Here is a 22,260-nt window from a genome sequence, read left to right as displayed (position 1 = left end):
AAAAAGTGAGTAGCTGACCTATGCAGTGATGTTAGGCTGAATAACCTTTCAAAAATGCAATGTAAGAATGTGCAGATACTTGCAGTAATCCTTTCCGGATAAGGGAGAAAGCTGGTGTCTTTTCTCATTGCAGTGAGGCTGTTGTGCAGAAACTAGGTATTCACATCATCTTTCCCCTTATCACTGTTTGGATTGAGTAGAATAAAGGCAATTTTGATTTTTTTTTTTCAAATTTTTAAGTTTGTTCTTTGAATTTGGGATGTTTCCGGTAATGCTGGTATTTATTTACTATCCCTCATTCTCGAAATGGTCATGGTGGTGAGCTGCCTTGAGCCACTGCAGTCTGCTTGGTCAATATAAACATATCAACTCGCAAGTGCTGTTAGGTTTGGAATTCAGGGCTCTGGAATAGATTGATGCAAGACTGTTGTCCTAATCCACGGGTCAGGATTTTAAACAAATTATTTCAATGGATTTCTTCGCTGCTGGTAAGGCCAGTATTGTTAGTATTGTTGTCCATCCTTCATTGCACTTGGGAAGGTGATAGTGAGCCATTTCCTCAAACATCTGCAGTTCACCTTCGACAGGGACAACCACAATGCTGACAGGAAAGGAGTACCTGGGATTTTGATCCTATAGCAGTGAAGGAATGGTATATTGCTAAGTCAGGATGTTGTGTGGCTTGGAGAGGAATTTACAAGTAATGGTGTTACCATGTTATCTACTGTCTGTGTCATTTTAGGTGGTAGACGTTGCAGGCTTTGAAGATGCTGTTAAAAGAATTGAGTGAGTTCCTGCAGTGCATCATATAGTGCACATAGCTCTCACTGTTTATTGGTGAAGGGCGTGAATGTATAGATTGGTGAATATGATGCTGATCAAGCAGGTTGCTACATTCTATTTGATGTTATGTTTCTTGGGCATGTACTGGGGAGACAGGAAGTAAGTTACTTAGTGAAGAATTTTCAGCTTCTGACCTGGTTTTGTTGACACAGTATTGTTTAGCTGATCAGGTTCAGTTTCAGGTCGAGGGTAACTCTATTGTGAATTGTGAGGGAAGCAGTGATGATAATACCACTTCATATCAAAAGGATTGCAAGAGATGGTCAATGCTTGGTAGGTATGGTGTGCATGCCATCCATGCTGCCGTAACACTGTAGTCACATATGCCATACTAGCTGTGGGCAGAAGATTTCCTTCTTCAAAGTCCCTCCATGAATTAGTTGGGTTTTTATGGCTGCTCAACATCTTTGTGGACACTTTTACTGATACCAACCTTTTATTTCCAGAGTAACTTTTAAAATACCCTTTTTAATTTTGTGAGCATAAACAATATCTTGTGGAGATAAATTTTCTCCAAATCGAGTATGACAAGCATGGAGGGCATTAAAGTTATAAAATATTAAGAAGAATTTGCTGTTTAACAAAATCTTAAACCCTGATCATTCTCTTTCTGGTTTCGTTGCTAATTCACCAGTGGTGAAACTGTGTGGTGTACTTGGGCAGATTTATCCAAGTTTGTCTGTAAATTCGAGCATTATTATACCATGTGTTGGGAGCCGTGGTTTACGAAAGAAGTTGAATCTCTTGTCAAGACGAAGAAAGGACTTAAGTTACGATGAGATGTGAAGTTCAGTTATGGCACTTGAGAGTTACAAGTTAGCAAGGAAAGACCTAAGGAGAGAGCTAAGAAGAGCCAGGAGGGGACATGAGAAATCACTGGCAGATAGGATCAAGGAAAACCATAAAGCTTTCCATAAGTATATCAGGAAGAGAAGAATAACGAGAAAGATCAGGGCCAATCAAGGATAGTTGTGGGAAGTTGTGCATGGAGTCCGAGGAGGTGGGGAAGCACTAAATGGATATATTTTTTAGTATTCACACTGGAAAAAGACAGTGTTGTCAAGGAGAATACTGCGATGCAGGCTACTAGACTAGACGGGATTGATTTTAACAAGGAGGTGTTAGCTATTCGGGAAAGTGTGAAAACAGATAAATCCCCTGGGCTGGATGGGATTAATCCGAGGATTCTCTGGGAAGCCAGGGAGGAGATTGCAGAACCTTGAGCTTTGGTCTTTATGTTGTCATTGTCTACAGGAATAGTGCCAGAAGACTGGAGGATAACAAATGTCGTCCCCCTTTTCAAGAAGGGGAATACAAACAACCCTAGTATTATAGATGAGTAAACCTTATTCGGTTGTGGGTAAAATGTTGGAAAAGTTTAAAAGAGATAGGATTTATAATCATCTAGAAAGGAATAAATTGATTAGGGATAGTCAACACAGTTTTGTGAAAGGTAGGTCATGTCTCACACACCTTATTGAGTTCCTTTGAGAAAGTGACCAAACAGATAGATGAGGGTAAAGCAATTGATGTGGTGTATATGGATTTCAGTCAGGCATTTGATAAATTTCCCATTGTAGGCTATTGCACAAAATACAGAGGCATGAGATTGAGGGTGATTTAGCTGTTTGGATCAGAAATTGGCTAGCTGAAAGAAGACAGAGTGTGGTAGCTGATGGGAAATGTTCATCCTGGAGCTCAATAACGAGTAATGTACCGCAAGGATCTGTTTTGGGTGCACTGCTGTTTGTCAGTTTTGTAAATGACCCAGATAAGGGCATAGAAGAATGGGTGAGTAGATTTGTAGATGAAACGAAGGTCAGTGGAGTTGTGTATAGTGCTGAAGGGTGTTGCAGGTTACAGAGGGATATAGATAAGCTGCAGAGCTGGGCTGAGAGGTGGCAAATGAAGTTTAATGCAGAAAAGTGTGAAGCGATTCAGTTAAGAAGGAGCAACAGGAATAAGGAGTACTGGGCTAATGGTAAGGTCCTTGGTAGTGTAGATGAGCAGAGAGATCTCAGTGTCCATGTATAGATCTCTGAAAGTTGCCACCCAGGTTGATAGGGTTGTTAGGAAGGCATATGGTGTGTTAGCTTTTATTGGTAGGGGGATTGAGTTTCAGAACCACAAGGTCATATTGCAGCTGTACAAAACTCTGGTGCGGCCACACTTGGAGTATTGTGTACAGTTCTGGTCACTGCATTATAGAAAAGATGTGGAAGCTTTGGAAAGGGTGCAGAAGAGATTTACAAGGATGTTAGCTGGTATGGAGGGAAGGTCTTATGAGGAAAGGCTGAGGGACTTACGGCAGTTTTCATGACAGAGAAGAAGGTTGAGAGGTGATTTAATTGAGACATATAAGATAATCAGAGGGTTAGATATAGTGGACAGAGAGAGCCTTTTTCCCCAGATGGTGATGGCTAGCACAAGGGGACATAGCTTTAAATTGCGGGGGTGATAGATATAGGACAGATGTTAGAGGTAATTTCTTTAGTCAGAGTGGTAGGGGTGTGGAACGCACTGCCTGCAACAGTAGTGGACTCATCAACTTTAAAGGCAATTAAATGGTCATTGGATAAACATATGCATGATAATGGAATCATGTAGGATAGATAGGCTTCAGATTGGTTCTACAGGCCGGCACAACATTGAGGGCCAAAGAGCCTGTAGTGTGCTGTAATGTTCTATGTTCTATGTTCATGTGACTTTGCCATGTTCTCTAACCAGACGCCTTCGAGACAAGGGAGAAGATGATAAGATGCCATCCATCCGTAGGAGACAACGTGGGCTTCTGCTCAGGTTGCAGCAGGAACAGGTATGACCCACTGAATGCCAGGGAAAATGTCGGGCTATCCACTAATACTTCATGAATGAGCATATTTCCCCAAGGTTCCAATGGTTGCAAACCTTTTTTTCTTGGTGATATAGTTTTTCCTTGAAATGCCAACAACAAATGCTGCTGAATATAATGTATATGCTCGGCCTAGGGACAGATTTCCATGCCATGGTGTTTCTCAATGCAGTTCTCCTACTGGCAATGCTTTGCTATGATTATCCTCAATAGTGCACATTAAGGGGAGAATTAATAATCAAACCTTGAGAAGAATGATTGTACAATGAGGCAACAATACTTTTAATGCTGCTTGTTGTATTTTGAATTTGTTGATTTTCCCCCCCCTTATCCCTCCATGTGAAAGAAATTAGCTGCCTGCTGTTATTGCAATGGATGAGTTCTCACACATACAAATGAACAGATTCCAGCTCTCGTTGGTTGTCAAGTACCCTTGATTTGTCTTTAACTTATGACATTAATTGAAAGGATGCATCGTTTATTGCCATTTAAATGTTTTATTTTTCACCCTTGCTTTCCCCTTGCCCTTGTACTTTTTTTTTAAAACTGCTTACAAGGCATGGCATTGCTGATTAGGAGATCACTTAGTTTGGATTCCTAATTGCGTTGGAAAAGCTGGTGAGCTGCTGCCATGATCCTGGTTAAAACATTGTCCTGTCTCTTTGTTGCATCTGACTTTGTCCTAAAGCCATCTTTATGGTTTTCACTTTGTCCTGTTTTCTTCATGAATTGTACATTTGAAGTTTGAGACAGAGATTGCAAGCCAAGCCAAATTACGTCACTACCATGAGTTGGAACACAGTGAAATTGAGATATTAACTAACGCTCAAAATTGCTCAATTGTTCTGACCTTGACTTTAGCAATAACAGATCTTGGACAACAAGGTTAGAACTTAAACAAAAACATGCAACTTTAACAGAATGCAGATGAATTACAAGGAAACGAAATTAATATGTACAATGTAAGCTCAATCTGCTTTGAACATTTACCCTACTTACATGGAACATTACAGTGCAGTACAAGCCCTTTAGCCCTCGATGTCACGCCAACCTGTGAAACCAAACTAAAGCCCATCTAACCTACTCTATTCCATTATCATCCATATGTTTATCCAATGACCATTTAAATGCCCTTAAAGTTGGTGAGTCCACTACTATTGCAGGCAGTGTGTTCCACAGCCCTACCACACTGAGTAAAGAATCTACATCTGACATCTGTCCTCCATCACCCCTCAATTTACAGCTACGTCCCCTCGTGCTATCCTTCTGCACTCCACCGACTTTAATGTCATCCACAAATTTACTAACGCATCCTTCTCTGCCCTCATCTAGGAGATTTATAAAAATGAGAAGCAGCAGTGGTCCCAAAACTGATCCTTGCAGTACACCTCTGGTAACTGAACTCCAGGATGAACATTTCCCATCAACCAACAAGTCTGTCATCTGACAGCTAGCCAATTTCTGATCCAAACCGCTAAATCACCCACAGTCACATGCCTCTGTCTTTTGTGCAATAGCCCACCTTGGGGAACCTTAGCAAACACTTTACTGAAATTCATAAACACCACATCAACCCTTTTCCACCTGTTTGGTCACCTTCTCAAAGGTTTGTGAAGCATGACCTACCCTTCAGAAAACAGTGTTGATTATCCCTAATCAAGTTATTCCTTTCTAGATTATTATAAATCCTATCTCTTGTAACCCTTTCCAAAACTTTGCCCACAACTTGGCTTCCGCAGATTTCTAGAGATTTAACTTATTTTTTTACAGTCTGAGAATTGTTTCTCAGAACTTTCAACAAATCAATCACTGGAAAATAACTAAAGAGAGCAACCAAGAACAGCCAGTCCAGAAGAAGTCCAAACCAAACCTGCCTCCTGCCCAAAACCCAGTCAGAGCCAATTCATTTTGTTTTCCGCCTCTTTTCAACATTCGCTGTTAGCACTCCTTCCTAGATTGTTCAACTTAACATCCAAATTGTCTCTGAGCACAGCAGCACCCTGGTGCTGAAATATCTGGAGTGTTCTTAGACCAGTAATTAATCTGCATCGTCTTCCCAGGCCAGCAGACATCTATCTTTGTTCTCCCCTTTTTTTGTTTTAAAACAAGTTGCTTTTCAAAGTGCAATTCTCAACTTCAGCTCACAGTTCCAAACCAAAACTGAGAAAAATATAGTGATGGTCTCAACAAGTTGCTGATTTTTGTTGGCATAGGTTTTGCCAATCACGCAGTGTCAGGCAGTGTCACGCAGAATTGGAATGTTATGTTATTGCTGTTGGACCCACTACAGATTTGCCAGATTCTGTATTCACTCAACCCAGGCACACTTTCCAACTTGCCCAGCAGCAAGAGCTAATACGTAATTCTCGAAAGCGGAAATCTGCCTGTTCATCATCTTTCTCTTCTGCAATGTACTTGGCTGCTGAGGACAGTTTTCAGGTTTGAGAACTCAGGTTAACTCACCACAGACCTGGAAGCAACCTCCTGAAATAAAATCAGAAATGCTCACTCAAAGTAAGGCATCAGCTGTTGAAAAAGAACGTGAGTAACTCTTTCATGATAATTTTCCACCTGGAGTACTTGACTGTCTGAGTTCGTGTTGACAATACATTTTGTCGAAAAAACCCACAAAGTTTTCATCAAGAACAAGCATTATAAGTTGTAAACGTTGCACAGTGCCACTTGGAAACTGTGCAACTTAGAACTTAATGGGTTATGGAGTTGTGTGCCCTGACTTCATTTTTGTCTGTACTCTGTCGTCAAAATAAATTTATTGACGACGTAAAGACGGGTTTGGTTGGTCTCTAACATGGTAATACATTGCATACAATTTCATCACAGGCTGGAATCAGGCATCTTCAAGAGGCCAACAAGACTGCTCACAGGGCGAGGCAGCTGATTCTGAAACAGCAGGAGGAGGTTCAACATATGCTCCAAACCACCACCATAATTCAGGAGAGACTCAAATCCGCTGGGGAGAGCAAGTTGGTTAGTATCCCACCATTTGCAAACTCCTGAACTGTTCAATGCAAGGTTACTATTAAAGTAAGGAATTACTTACTCAGCAGCATGAATGATGGGTGATCACTTTCAATCCAAACTTGCTATCAGCCAGGTTTCTGTTCTATATTATCATTACAATATAAATAAAACTTTTAATATTTTACAGAAAAGATGTAAGAATGGTTTGTCTGCCACTGAGAAACATCAACTTAAGCCTCGGTACTTTTATTAAGTTGATAACATGTTCACATGTTCCCTTGTGTCGAGGCCAAATCTCTGCAACCTAAAGCTGTATATGCAGGAATACCTGCTGCTGCCGAGAATACCATCCTTTGTATTCATCGATATCGTGTTTTGTTCTGCATTCTGTAGAAGTGACAACACAAGAAATGGAGCTTTCAGCCCAATGTATCTGTGCTTCTGTTCTTTCGCTCCCTGCAATCTGGTTCCGACCTGTTATCAGCATATCCTACAAAGCTGTCAAAACATTTTTGCACTTGATCATGTGCATAGGAATGGGACTAGGTTGTTGAACCCCTCATCTGTTTGCACTTACTTCTATTATAATTGATTTACATCTCCCTCCCTTAATCTGTTTCCCTGAATAAACGTTCCCAAGAAACAAAAAAATCAGACTCACTTTTAAAATGTTCAATTAATTCAAAGCTCAATTAATTCAAAACTAATGAAACGCTCTGCCTGCCTGAAAGGAAATGATGTTGCTTAGTTGCAGAAACCTGTCTTTGAATCTCATCTGTGTTTCACTGCTACTAATTCTGGAGCTGTTTCCTTTTAACTTTCCATGCGTCCATCTTGGTATCTCTCAGGTTCCAACTCGACAGGAGCAGCGGGATGCAGAACAACCAGGAGTGGAGAATGTTCCCAAAATGAGCCCCGCTTCCAGTCCCCTACAAACAGATACGGAGACGTGGAGTCCCTCCTCTGTTTCAACTTCAGGCAGTGAGACCAGCAGCATCATGCAAAAACTGAAGAAGATGCACAGTCATATGGATGAAAAGTAATATCTCTTATGGCTCCTTGTAAGGCATATTGCTGTGAAAGGCTGGCAAGCCTAAGCATCTCATTTGTCAGCTGGTGATGTTATAGAGAGGGTGAGAAAGAGAGAGACAGAGTGGCTCTGAGCAGAGAAAAATATATGAAGTCCATTTAACTCTGTTTTTCAAAGACAGTGTGTTTGCTGCATATGGTGTTTCTAATTATCCCCCCTGAGGTATTGTCATGTTTGACCCTGTGACTGGGGCAGCAAAACATCAATATGGCCTCACTGCTACTGCTCTCCAAGTAGTGGAGTTTTTTTCTTACCCTCATCTTCTTTACTTACACCCATTGCCCTGGTGTAACAGTCTCAGAATGGGATTGCAATGTGAAAACTTTCACTAGTGCAAAGCTTGCTTTGCCTTTCAGTGGAGTGTGTTGGGAAACTGGAGGTACATGCAAATGTTGCAGGAATTGTTTTTCCTGGTGGAATTATCAGCTTGACATCATTGTGTAAGCTTTTTTATCCTATGAAGGCAATTTAGTACACTACAGAGGATGTAAACAGGTCTTACTAGGGCAGTACCATGGCTCAATGGCGAGCCTGCTGCCTCACAGTGCCAGGAACCCGGGTTTGATTCTAACTTCAGGTGACTGTGTGGAGTTGGCACATTCTCCCCGTGTCTGCATAGGTTTCCTCCCGTGGTCCACAAATATACATGTTAGGTGGATTGGCCATGCTAAATTGCCCATAGTGCCTAGCGATATGCAGGCCAGGTGAATTAGCCATGGGAAATGCAGAGTTACACTGATAGCGTAGGGGAGTGAGTCTGGGTGGGATGCTGTTCGAAGGGTCATTATGGACTCAATGGGCTAAATGGCCTGTTTCCACACTGAGGGATTCTATGATTTGTTCCAATCAGTTCACATCAGTGTTACTGCTCCACCTGAGACTCCTGTCACCTTTGCTCATCTATTACCCTGACCCTCTATTCCTTTCTCCCTCTAATCTTGTCTATCTTCCCCTTAAACACCCGGATGATATTTGATTCAACCACTCCCTGTGCAGTCTTCATTGTTGTAATCCAATTCTGCAGAACTTCCATATCTCCCTGATGGATTTCTTGGTGACTACTTTGTGGCCTCAAGGTATGTTCTTCCCTGTGAAAGGAAACATTCTGTCTGTATCCAGTCTGCTGAACCCTCTCAACATTTTAAAGACCTCTATTATGTCCCTGTTTGGCCTTCTTTCAGAGAAAAGAGATGTAGCTTGTTAACCCTTTCCTGACATGTGAACCCACACATTTCTGTGACCAACCTTGTCAATCTTGTCTGTGTACCCACTTCAGTTTCCCCTTTTTCTATTTATAGTATGATGATCAGCCTGCACACAGTATCCAAGTGTTGTTTAAGCAAGGTTTGATTCAGGTTTAGCATATTTAATAAATAATTAGATAGGGATGATGTGCTAGACTACTGATGTTTTTTTCTGATCTAATTAATTTAAATAAATGTGAGGTACTGCATTTTGGTAAGGCAAATCAGGGTAGGACTTAATGGGAAGGCCCTAGGCAGTGTTGCTGATCAAGGAGACCTTGGGGTGCAGGTTCCCAGTTCCTTGAAGACGGAGTTTCAGTCAGACAAGGTTGTGAAGAAACCGTTTGGTGTGCTTGCCTTTATTGGTCAGTGCATTGAGTATAAGAGTTGGCATGTCCTTTTATGATTGTACAGGAGGCCACTTTTGGAATAATGCATTCAGTGCTGTTGTGTTGTGAAACTTGAAAGGATTCAGAAAAGATTTACAAGGATGTTGCTAGGGTTGAAGGTTTGAGCTATCGGGAGAGGCTGAAGGGTAACCTTAAAAGTTTATAAAATCATGAGGGGCATGGATAGGGTGAATATCCGTGATCTTTTTCCCAGGATAGTGGAGTCAAAAACTAGAGAGCATAGGTAAGAAAGGAAAAATTTTAAAGTTTCCTAAGGGGCAACTTTTTCACACATGTATGGAATGAACTGCCAGAGTTGGTGGTGCAGGCAGCAATAATTACAACATTAAACAAGGGTTTGTAAGCTGTGGTTGGGCTGTTAGGAAGGCAGTGCTTGACATTCTCCCACTATCTAAGTCAGAAAGAGATTTGGAGCTGGGGTTGGATTTGATGAGCTCTGTTGCCATTTGAAGTTAATGAATCCGAGCAGAAGGGGTTGTGTTGAGGTAGAGGTGTCGCGAGGTTGGCTACAAATGTTTTGATGGAATATTTGTAATTTCTCCTTCATAATGTGAGGTTTTCTTGAGTATCTAAAGATAAAGCAATTTTGGGATGATACTCAGCTGTTTTGTTTTTCTTGTTTTGCTCCTTTTGTTGTAAACATTGCTCTCCTGTCACCACTACTTCTCTGTCCTTATGTCTCATCACTGGGCTTCTCTCAGTGTCTGTTTTCCCAACGTACATCCCAAATTCCAGCTGTACATCAGCAACCAGCTGGTCAGGTACTGTGCAACTTCTGCTTCTCACTGATCGAGCATGCTCTGTTTCATCACATGCATGTGGATGATGTGGGGGATGGTGGAGGGTCAAGGGAAAGGAATTGTGTAGAGAAATGTGCATTCCTTGGGCTTAGTTGTGGCTTCACATAGATGCAGAAAGCAGCTAGTTGGCAATATACTGCAGACTTTATAATTAATCTGGAGCCTGCTCTTAAAGGGGTATTACTGTGAAAGCAAGAAGTTGAAGTTACATAAACAATCTTGAGCTGCTCATGCTAACAGGATACAATACCCTGTTTAACGTTGAATTGGACTTTCGCAAATAGTCTGGCAGAGCTAGCAGCCCACTCATCTTGATAAATGTAGCTTTAAGAAATCTGAAATTTGAAATGTAAGCTTGAACTTTCAGATGGCAGTGCCTCTTTAAGACTGCAAATGTGTCTTTGGTGAACATATGAGGTTGTCTTATGGATGTGAAAACTTGATTGGCATGTAACCATCACAGTCGACATGAGTATCTCCAACTACATGCAGCTACTTTTGTTAAAATGCCTGTCAGTTTAATAGTGCTGTCAGATCTCAAATCTTTGTTAAAAATTGAAAGTACCAATAAGAAATAATATTCAGTGCTCAGGGCTGCATTTAGTAGCAACTGGACAAACTCAGGAGCATTTTGGATGAGTTTAGCAGTGGCAGGAATTCTGTATTGATTTCTAATTTGAATTTAATCTTGCTTCAGAGCAACTTGATTTCCCCTTTTTTATTTTGTTTTAAACTGCATTCACAATTAAGTTTGTTACTTTAATACTTTTCTGCAGCTCCTTCGTGGAGTCCCACAGAAAAGATAATCACATCTCCCTCTTTTTGCTTTGGATCAGTATTTTTGCAAGTTGACTGTTGGTATTTCTACCGTACAGGATCTGTTATGGGATTAATATACCATCTTCTTCCTGTTCAGTTTTCAAGAGAAAAGGGCTTGGCATTGATGGCAGGGTAACTTACCTGGGATCTTAACCGGATCAGCCACATAAATACTCTGGCTGCAAGAGCAGCTCAACAGCTGGGTGTTCTGCGATGATTAACTGACCTAAGCCTGAGAGGCACTTTTTGGGAGTGTGATGGAATACTCTCCATGTGCTTGCATGAGTACTGCTCCAATAGCAAGGAAAATGCTTGACATTGTCCTGAGCAAAGCAGCCCACTTGGTTGACACTCCACCCATTGATTTCCTCCTCAATGGCACACATTTGCAGCAGTGTGTACCAGATATGAGATGCACTACAGCAACTAACCAAGGCTCTTTTTACAGCACTGTCCAAACCCATGTTCTGCGCCATCTAAAGACAATGGTAGCTACTGCTCCCTTACTAATGCTACCACCTCCCAAATCCCTTCCAAGCTGCATAACATTTTGAATTGGAATTATATCACTAAACCTGGAACACATCCTGACAGCACTGTGGGTGTACCTTCAAGAGGGCAGCATACCACCACTGAAGGGCAATTGGGAATGAGCAACAAATGCTGGTTTCATTGGCACTACTCTTATTCCTTGAAACTATCTTCAATGAAAGCAAGTAACACAAATATACCCCTTGGTACAGTGCAGCTGTGTACACAATCTGCAGAGACTATGCTATAAATTTTTCCTGTTCTAAATAGTATTTTCTTTTGAACGCTGCATCTAACTGAATATTTATTCATTAAATAATCATGAGAGAGGAAAAGGTTTTGTCATTTTGCAGCAATGGAATAGTATTTTGTGATAATCCAGTTTAATTGAAGATCTCTTTGTCTTATACAATGTGATGTGAATGTTTAGATTACATGTCGGCTGTACTACATTTCTGAAAGAAATTCACCCAGAATTAGTGAAATCATTGAAAAATATTGCAGAATTTGAAGTGTGAATTATGTTCGTTGTGTGAATGTTGTAATATTGGAAAGCTAATATAAACTAGCACGTTCTCCCAGGGTGAATTAAATACCACTGGAACTTTGTAATAATTATGCTTGTGTAAACCTTTAAAGAGGCTGTAAAAAAGAATAAGCTTTTTCTTTTGTGATCCAGATAAGCAATTAACATGTTTTAGAAGTATTTGTATATTTTTGCTGTTAGTAACATGAAAAGCAAGATAATAATAAGCCTCTTGAGCCTGCTCTGTCATTCAGTATGATCATGACTGATCCTCCAACTCCATACCCTAGTCCCAATTTCTCCCCATACCATTTGATCTCTTTAGCCCTAAGAACTATATCTAACCCTTGAAAATATTCAATGTTTTGTCCTGAAATACATTTTGTGGCAGAGACTTTTGTTGGTTCAACACTGTATGAAGAAACTTCTCCTTATCTCAGTTCTGAATAGCCTAACCTATATCCTTTAGACTATGACCACTGGTTCTGGCCTACCCCACCATGAAGGTCAACATACCATTTGCCTTCACCACCTGCTGCACCTGCATGCTTACTCTCAGTGACTGGTGTACAAAGACACCCTTTGTGTAACTCTTCCTTTCCTAATCTATTCAGATAATCTCGCTGTCTGTTTTTGCAACCAAAAATCTCACATTTCTCAAAATTATCTTTCATCTGCCATGCATTTTCCCAATCACTCAACTTATGTAAATCACACTTGAAGCATCTCTGCATCCTCCTCACAGTTTCCCCTTCCACCCAGCTTTGTGTCACCCGCAAACTGAGAAATAGTAATAGTTCCCTCATCTAAATCATTTGTATATATTATAAATAACTGGGTTTGAACCACTGATCCCTGCGGTACCTCACTGGTCACTGGCTGCCACTCAGAAAATGGCCTGTTTATTCCAGCTCTTTGTTTCCTGTCTGCCAACTAGCTCTCTGTCCATGCAAATACACTCCCCCCAATCTCTCACATTATATGCTAATTTCTTATGTGGGACCTGATCAAAAGCATTCTGAAGTCAAAGTAACACCCACTGGTTGCCCCTTATCAATTCTACTCATTAGATCCTCAGAATTTCAGTAGATTTGCTAAATATGATTCCCCTCTTTTAAATCCATGCCGACTCTGTCCAATCCTGTCACTGTTCAGTAAGGAACTTGACTGTACGCCAATATAGCTTGTAAATGTATCTGCTCCCAGAATTTGGAAAGCAGGCACACTGCCCTCCAAAGAAAAATCTGCTGTCGCAGGCTTCACTCTTATTGCATACATTTATTGTCCACTTCTTTAGTGTGATCATTGATTTTACAAACAATTTCCAAAATTCTTTAAATCCTGAAGAAATGTGATGCTAGCCCTTTGTAGAAGTGAATGGAAAGTGTGATGCTTGCTTGTCCTTTGTCTCTATGGATCAGACCTAACCAAACCTTAAGCAAGATGTGGGATGTGTCCCACAAACATTTTTTAAAAAGCAAAGATTTTTCTCTGCGATTTAAGTGTTCAATTAGGTATGATCAAAAAACCTCGTAAAAATTGAGAGTTTATTTTCAGCTCCTTTAAAGAGACATGCTCTCGGCCGACAATTTTGTGACATGTGATCATTCTTTGATAAAGGTGGCTGTGTCCAACACTACAGGATGTTGTGCTGAAGTGCCTAATTGGGTGGGTGAGCTTTATTACTGGTGTAACTTGGCTCATTTTGAGATGGAATGCTACTTTGAGTTAAATCTTGTTTTTAAACTGAGGTATCCTTGTGTAACTTTTGACTCACTTTTGCAGATTAGTATTTTTCCGTTCTGTTTTATAAATAAAGTTTTATAGAAAATGCAGTGCTGGCGAAACTCAGGTCCAGCAGCATCACTGAAGTGAAAAAGACGTTATATGTTTCAAGTCCAGTGACCTGTTGTTCATTCAGACAGAGAGTTAGTGAACTTAAAACATAACCTTTCTTTCTCTTCACAGATGCTGTCAGACCTGCTGAGTTTCTCCAGCACTTTGTTTCTTTGGTTCAGATGTTCAGCATCTGCAGTTCTTTGTTTTGTTACAGATGCTAATAATTTGACTTGGGGAGCGAGAGGCAGCAACTGTGATAAATTAAGATAAAAATCCCCCACTGTGGCAAAAAGACACATAATTCTTTCCACTTTGCAAAACACTGTACTGTAAATAGGAAATGCAATTGAGCTAAATGCAAGAAGGCTTAGCATCTGACTTGTCTCAAACCTCTATCTAAACTTGTGAGGACCAGGCTATCAGAATTTTGTTTGCTCGCTTTCTTTGAGATCACAGTTCACTAATGTCCCAGTATCAATCCCTGGTTACCAATTGCAGTGGGGTGGGGAAATCTGTGTCAGACTGAAGTTTTTTTTAAGAGCAGCATTGCACATTGATGTTGATGGTTTTGACTAATATTGCATCAGCAAACTTGGAGGAAATCCTTTTGAATGTGTTGATTAACTGCTCTGAGCCTATTTACATGCAGTAGTGCTGCAATGTTCTACGATGTGTGAGGTGTACAAGGAGACCTTGCCCTGAATTTTGTTTGTGTTGTGAAACTATAACCCAAACAGTGTTGAATTTAAAAAGTAATAATTATACATTTTGAGCTGCAGGTTAATGTCCGATTTTAGAAATGAATATCGGCAGCTAGCTGACACTTCCTTTCTCTCTCTCCCCCGTCCTGCTTGCATGTCCATCAGGTTCCTCACTGAACGGGAGCAGAAGCTGATGCATCGGCGACGGCATGCAGAGGAGCTGCTGGAGTGGAAGCGGCGGCTCGATGCTGAGGAAGCTGCCATCCAGTAAATGGAAAATCAGGCTCTGGCTGCTTGGGACAAGGAGCTCATGGGAAAGAGAGAGGCAAGGAAGAAGATTCCCGAATCGAAAGGTAATGTTAGCCTCTGTTTCTTGTTTGTTTTCTCTTCGAGACAGTAATGCATTTACTGTAGTTCTGACTACTTTCAAGTGCACTTTGGTATCGCTGATTGTCATGGCACATGTGAGGTGATGTATTGATGTGTAAATGTCATCAGTCTGGATTAATGCAGAAGAAGCAAGGTGTAAACCTGGCCTTTTATTTTGCCTGTCTCATTCATTCAAGGAAATCACGTTTCCCAACCATCTGCCGTGATCCATTTAATCAGCATAGCTCAGATGTTGGAATTATCATCTTTCTCAATGGTACCTTGACACAATAGCCCAGTGTAGATTCCCACTCACCCTCTCAGGGAGGCTGAAGTTTCAGATTTGAATTCCTTTCACTGCTGGTGGTTGCATATCACTTGCAGAGTTGAGAAGCACAAAAGTTGTAATCAGTGAGAGAGCTTGGACGTTGTTTACACAAGACTATGTGGTCACTTTGTTAACACGGAAGAATCTAATTTTCTTTGCAAGTTCCACCATCTTGCATGGTGGGATGATGACATGAGTTCTGTCACAGGAGGTTTTCCCTCTCGTTTGGCTTATTACTGTATTGTCACTGTAATTGAGGCCGACAGCCCAGAGTTAAGTCAGTATCGGTGTGGTAGATTGTCTGTTAACATCTCGTTCTGTCAGTTTCCTTTGGAATCTCTGAAGTTGAACAGTAAGTGCTGAATGCCTGTGCAAGTTTGATTTCATTGGTCTGTAACTTCAGTCATGTTGCACCTGTCTAAATTGGAGAAAGAATGTCACTAGCTTTTCAGAAAAAATTGCACACCACTGAAGTATTCAACAAAGGAAAGTCAACTCCAACAGGTTTGCCTGTTTCTGACTCTCCAGCTGTGTCCCTTTGCCACTCCAGCCTCTCATTTGCTATCCTCAGCTGGTCCACACCCTTTATATCTCAGCAGCATGTTCCAGCGTCGAGTAAACCCAGCATTTACTCATCACAAACCTGTCTCTGTAAAGTTACATGCCTCCTGCCTGATCATCCACAACTCTCACCCAGAGACTTGACCATTCCATCCTCTTCTGGTCAGATTTCTGTCCTTATACTCCATGAATGTGAGCACTTCCAAAAGTCTGGAAAGAGCGCTTATTCTGAAAATTATCAGACTGTCCTTAATTGACCTTTGCCTCCCAATTTTTCAACATCTCCAATCTAATTTGCACATTTAAGAAAGCCCTTCATGATGAATCCCTGTCTCTCTATGTGACTTTTAGTCTAACATCATCCTTCAACCTCTTGTGGTCTTCATTTCGCTTCCAGAGTTAACCTAAATCATGACCATGTATAGTAGCCCGATGGCAGAATTCATTTCCAAATCCCATTCCTCTCCTGTCTTTCAAATGCACATCTTTTGCAAGCTTTTAGTCTCCAGCTTCTCATTTTGGCTTTTTCCTCAATATGGTTCTAACCATGCTCACCGTTACTGACTGCCCACATAGTTCTGCTGTGTGATCGGCCGGTGTGTACGGTGATACTGCAGGTCTGAGGAATTGATGTGTTCGGTGATACTGTGGCTCCCAAGTGGTCAGCGTGTCCATTGCGTGAGGCTTTGTCAGTGGTTCAGCAGGTTTGATTAAAGTTGTTGAACAGGTTGTGAGAAGTGTCGCCAAGAGTTAGTGTCCAAGTTGAATTTGATTGTAACGAGACCTGTTAACATCCATTGGGTGGATCTTCAACAGAAACTACGTCAGACCAGAAAAATCCAAGGGGAAATTAACTTTGCTTTTGCTGAAGATGCTGTCGAGATTGAGACATTGGTTCATGCAGCGGCTGAGGAGCTGTGCAAATGGCAGGAACTTGGCCATGATCTGGGGGATTTGCAAATACCCCCAGACTTTGGGAATTATAAATGGAAGGATGACGAGAGTGTCAGCAGAAGAGCTTATTGTGAGGTGAGACCCAGATTTTGCATTTGAAAACAAAATTATTTTTTCTTAGTTAAGCAAGAAAGGTATGGGTGAAGAGTGCTCCACAGCAGCTCTGATTGATGATATGTATAACAGAGCATGTTAAAAACATTATCTCGATCCTGATGACTGTATTGAGTTCAATTTACCATTTTGCCCCTTCCCAAAAAATCCAAAGTCCCTTTCTCCTCCACTGTTTGTACTCTCCCATTATTAATTTATCATCCTCATCATCATCATACTGTTATCCATTAAACCCCATCTGTCATAACTTTGCCCAGTCTGAGAATCTGCAGATTCTGTTTCTATTTACATAATATATGGTGTCCCTTCCAGCCACTCAGTACTTTTTTTCAAATTCTTCTCTATCGTTTCATTCTTTCTATTGCTGTTTCCATTGGTTGATAATACAAGATTTGATTATTATTCACCTTCTTAAAACTCTCTAGAATCTTGATCTGGAATCTAGAATTTAGAATCATGGGTCATTCCATAACTTTCAGATAAAGAAAGCCTTAAAGGTTGAACTTCTCAATCTGTGATCATGTTTGTACTTCTTTTCCTGATAATATCTTGAGAATTTGCATGAGGTTGAGATTCCAAAAATGACCAAAGTATTCTAAGATCTTATGCAACTTAACGTGGCTTAAATTGTTTTTGTTTATGTGGCCTTTGTTCTTATCTGATTAGGCAAGAGTTTTTTAAAAAAGATTTTTAGTGCTACTTTGAAGAGGAGTGGAGTTCTCCCTCATGGTCCTGGTCAATCTACGACATGAGTCTGTATGACTAAACGTTTACTGAACCATTTCTCTAATTTGTGGTAACTTGCTGTGTGAAAGTTTGTTGCAGCTTTTGACGATATTATAATTAGTGGCTATACTTCAAAGGTTGGGAACATCATGGTACAAGTGTGAAAAGTTATATATGTTTGCAAGTTGTTTTTGACAATTTGAGGTTAAGGTGGGTGACTTGAGCATTGGTTACAAAGTATTGTCCAGCACGCAGACCAAGTTCTTTACTATTACAACAATGCAACTTCTATTTTACTGTGGCACTGACATTGAAGTGTACACTGGATCACTTCTCCCAGTAACTCAGACTTGAAACACTGCAATGTGAACTTTTTACCACGGTCGAAAGTCAACATCAAGCTGCTCATTGTCTAGCCTGACTTCCCTTTGAGCACAGTTTGTGAAGTGTTGCACTTTGCCAGGGACTGAGAATGGGCATGTGTAAATCAGCTTTTCATTCACAGAGCAAATTTGGGACTGTTCATTTCTTTTGTTTTGTCTTTATAACTTGACTCTAATGTATCTTCAGTCTGAGCTGTTTCACACACCAACATTTCTGGGCATGTTACTTGCCTTTGACAGTGTTAGCCGAGAAACCTATCAAAATCTTCCTGCCTGGAGCCATGTGAGGCAGTGGTCAGTGGTTAGGTCATATAGCTTTGAAGCACTCATCTGTTAAATTGAGAATGATTTGACCTTCTTGAAATGCTGGGTGTGCTGTATGAATCCATGTCAGCCCCAATATTTATTGTGAGACTTCCCACAGCGCTGATCTTCAGTTCGCTGCCTACATTCAATTAAAGGCAGAACATTTTTGGAATTTGACAAAGCAGAGGTTTCTTCGAAGATGCTGTAGGCAAAGTGCTGAACTATGAAATGCAGTAAATCAATCAGTGAATAATTAATCATTTCTCAGCCAAGGTCTTAAGCAAGGGAAAATGTCAAACCTTCTCTCAATTTGGGAGCATCGCATGTTACCTTAAAGTAGTATTGTCTGTGCTTTTGGATCTCACTACTGTTATTCATTTCAATTATAATTAAGTTTTAAAGCATTTCACAGATTTTTGTTTCATTGAGCATGCTTTGAGTTCCATCCAATTTTACATAATTCAGAATGGGGGAAGAATTAGAAGGTCGAAGCATCAAAGTCTTCATTGAGTAGTTTTAGGGAAGGCTAATGGATTGGGGGTGGTTTGGTCTGTACTTACGGTGTGTGCAACAGCTGCCATTTCTCCTGTGCTTCTACCCACAGATCTTCATTTCTAATGAAGTTTTAAAGTTATTTGGGTTGAACGAAGAGCAACATCAGAAGACGGCTTGGCAGAAGTTGAAGAAATTTGGCAACAAACAACGTGATCGGGTGGACCATATTTTGGTAAGTGCTTCAGTTTAGGAACTGTTCAGTTTTATATTGTACCACTGCATCACAATTATGAACACCTCATCGTACATCTAAATTTTCTATTATTTCAAATGACAAAGGCTTTATCTGTCTTTGGCTTACCTGTCTGGCTATCCTGCATTTGTCCAGAAAATGCTTCAACTTTCTGACTGAATTGAAAACTTGGCCCTCGCTGGAGTAATTTGCTGAAACTCAATACCAGCTTTTCATTAGTTGCCACAAAAGTTTCAAAGAAATTCAGAAGTACATTGAATTCCTTACTTACCTAATAAAAGCAAATTACTGCAGATGCAGGAATCGGAAACCAAAGGAGAAAATGCTGGAAAATCTCAGCGGGTCTGACAGCATCTGTAATGAGAGAAAAGAGTCAGTTAGACTTGAAACGTCAGCTCTTTTTTCTCCTTACAGATGCTGCCAGACCTGCTGAGATTTTCTAGCATTTTCTCTTTTGGTTCCTCACTTCCCTGTCTTTTAGACCCAGTTTTACAGTAAGTACAGGTCAGGGTTCTTTGCTTAACAAGAGTTACATTTTGTTACAAAAAATGCAAATAATTACCAACCACTGGCATATAACTACTAACTAAAACTAACAACCCCTCCCACATGCATTCCTCATTACACATACACAGACAGAAAGACAGGGACAAAGTGCACTGGGTGTTTTGCATAAAGGGAAAGACTGGGAACGTACTTCCAATGTTACCTATTGATGGCTTTTCCTGAGATAATCCTTGTGCTGATCAGAATGCTGTTCCTTGATCTTCCTTCTCCAGATGCTTCCATTGGTTTTCAGAAGGCACAGTGTGACTAGTTCACACGTGTACAAGTCTGTAACTTATTAATTAATAGTCACAGCTTACAGCAAGTGCTGAAGGGAAAAGAAGCTGGTTTTCTTCAGGCTTTTTACTGCAGAGACAGATCCTTAACTTGTGGAGATCTGGTGATTTCTCAATTCATTTGTATCCAGCCCCAGCTGATCAGTTACCTGGGAGGCAATCTCCGTTTTTGTCCAAAGGATATTTGTCTGTGGCCTAGTGACTAGTTAGCTACTTACTATTGACTGAAGCTCCCGTTGAACACAGCCCTTGGCTGCAGCTTGTCTGAAAGCCATCTAATACTGCTTGAACTGTGTGAGTAGCACTTAGTGCATGTTAAGGAACTTGCTACTGTGAAGTGCCAGCAATCCCTGAACAATCCTTGGGTTTTAAAATTGCTTTATTCCCATTTGAGTCCAAAATCAAAAGTATAGAAAAATTAGAAGACAGTTTTTGCAGACCTTTCCAGTCCTTCCTATGTGTTGGTATGTCACAGCACAACATGTGTCAGCAGATTGATGAGTTTAACAGGTCTGTAAGAACACCGTTATCTTCAGGCCACACCACCACCTTGACTTGGTCAGATATCACCTTTCCTTTTATGTTTACATGTTTAATCTCATGGAATCCCTGAGTTTGCAGTGCTGTGGGAGTACCTTCAACACGTAGGCTGCAGCACTTCAAGAAAAATATCTTTCCGTGGAGAAATGGGGAGGGGCAGCATGCATCCCAACACTGAAGTTTTAAAAAATTGGGTGCTTGATATGCCAAAAAAATCAAATCATTGCTTTTTTTCCCTCTTTGGATCAAACACTTCCAGCTGACAGTGTGTGTCCATTTGGCAAGGGTTGAAAGTCTCTGCTCTGCATCAGCTCAAGTAGAGATACCGTCAGGCCACAGCTACACCAGGGCAGAGGGCCAGAGGGCCAGCCTAAAGCTACAACGTGTAATTCAGTTACACTCACCAGCTCTTTCCTTGTGGTGGGTATTCCTTTCTGGTTGTGCGTGCTGAGTAAAACATCTCCACTCGTTTATTGTGTTACTGGCAACATTGGTGATTAATCTCACTGGTTTGAGGAGTTGTGACGTTGGAATCAACTTCAAAACCAGGTAGGAACAGGATTAAGCCAGCAGCACCCTTCAGTCTGTTCTCGTACTCCTAATCATAGCTGATTTGTATCTTAGTTCTGTATATTGATTTCCTAATTGCTCCTAACTGTTACTTTACCTTACAAATATCTCTCAACACTCATATTGAAATGCTGTAACAGTCACAATAGTTTTTAAGGCCAGAGGGAACCCGATTATTTTAGTATTGTTTGTGTGACAAAAGGCTTCTTCACATCACCCCCTAACCAACTAAGTCTTATTTTCCTGCATGCCCTATTTCTGGCATGCCTCGCTAAAGGAATTAGTTTCTCACTTCCTTCGCTGTCAAATCATTTAATCATCTCAGTCACTTCTATCGATCCATCCCCTCGTCATCAATACTCAAGAGAACGCAGGCCTCGTTTATCAAATAAAAGTAAAAAATGCTGGAAATATTCAGGTCAGACCTAATTTATGTAGCCACTCCTTAACCTTCCCAGCCTTGGTATTGTTTTGTACAAGAATAACTAGTGACTCTCCATTGATCTCACAGTGAGCCCTCCAGAACTCCTGTCCAAGCTCCACTGCTGTGTGGGAATGGCCACTTGTGTGATACTGGACTCAAGGAAAGTTGGAGGCCTGAAGTCTGAGTGATTTCAGGGCAAACACTGCTTGGTACGAAAGGAAAGAGCTGTAACAAATAAATCTTGATATAAAAACAATAACACCCCCTCTGTTTTTTTCTGGCAGGTTCAAGAGCTTTATGAGGAGGAAGCCCAATGGGGGAATTATGATGAGGATGAGCTTTCTGTGAAGATGCAGTTGGCAGATGATATTTTTGAAGCTCTGATAAAAGACACAATAAATGTACTGAATCAGATTCACGGGCAACAGTTAAAACTCATGTTATCCTAACACAGGCCATGCCATCGGCCAACTTGTGGACTCCAGAAGGAAACGAAACCTCATGCCCCGAGCAGAAGAGAATCCACCTCGGCCTCTGAACTCCTCTCTCTGATTGAGTTTTGACATCTGGCATAGAATTTCCTCAATAAGTAGCTGGTTTGGGATATCGATCCTTACTGGCGTCAGCCGACTGGCAGGATGTGGATACCAGAAGTGCCAATCTTTCTCCCGACCTATTTATATACAACCCAAACCCATTTATTTATCCAAACTGTAGCATAGACTTGAATTCAAAGAAGTTTGCACATTCAATTTTGTT

General features: G+C 40.8%; 1 pseudogene; it reads left to right on the top strand.

The window, feature by feature from the left end:
* LOC148149271 (centrosome-associated protein 350-like) overlaps positions 1-21,950 on the top strand; it is a 1,440,514-nt pseudogene extending 1,418,564 nt beyond the window's left edge.
* Positions 21,951-22,260: the final 310 nt, after the last annotated feature.

The sequence above is a fragment of the Chiloscyllium plagiosum genome, unplaced genomic scaffold, assembly GCF_037043375.1.
Source record: "Chiloscyllium plagiosum isolate Xiang-an unplaced genomic scaffold, Cpla_swu_hap1 HiC_scaffold_9, whole genome shotgun sequence".
Lineage (NCBI taxonomy): Eukaryota > Metazoa > Chordata > Chondrichthyes > Orectolobiformes > Hemiscylliidae > Chiloscyllium > Chiloscyllium plagiosum.
This window is presented reverse-complemented; position numbering and strand designations above follow the sequence as displayed.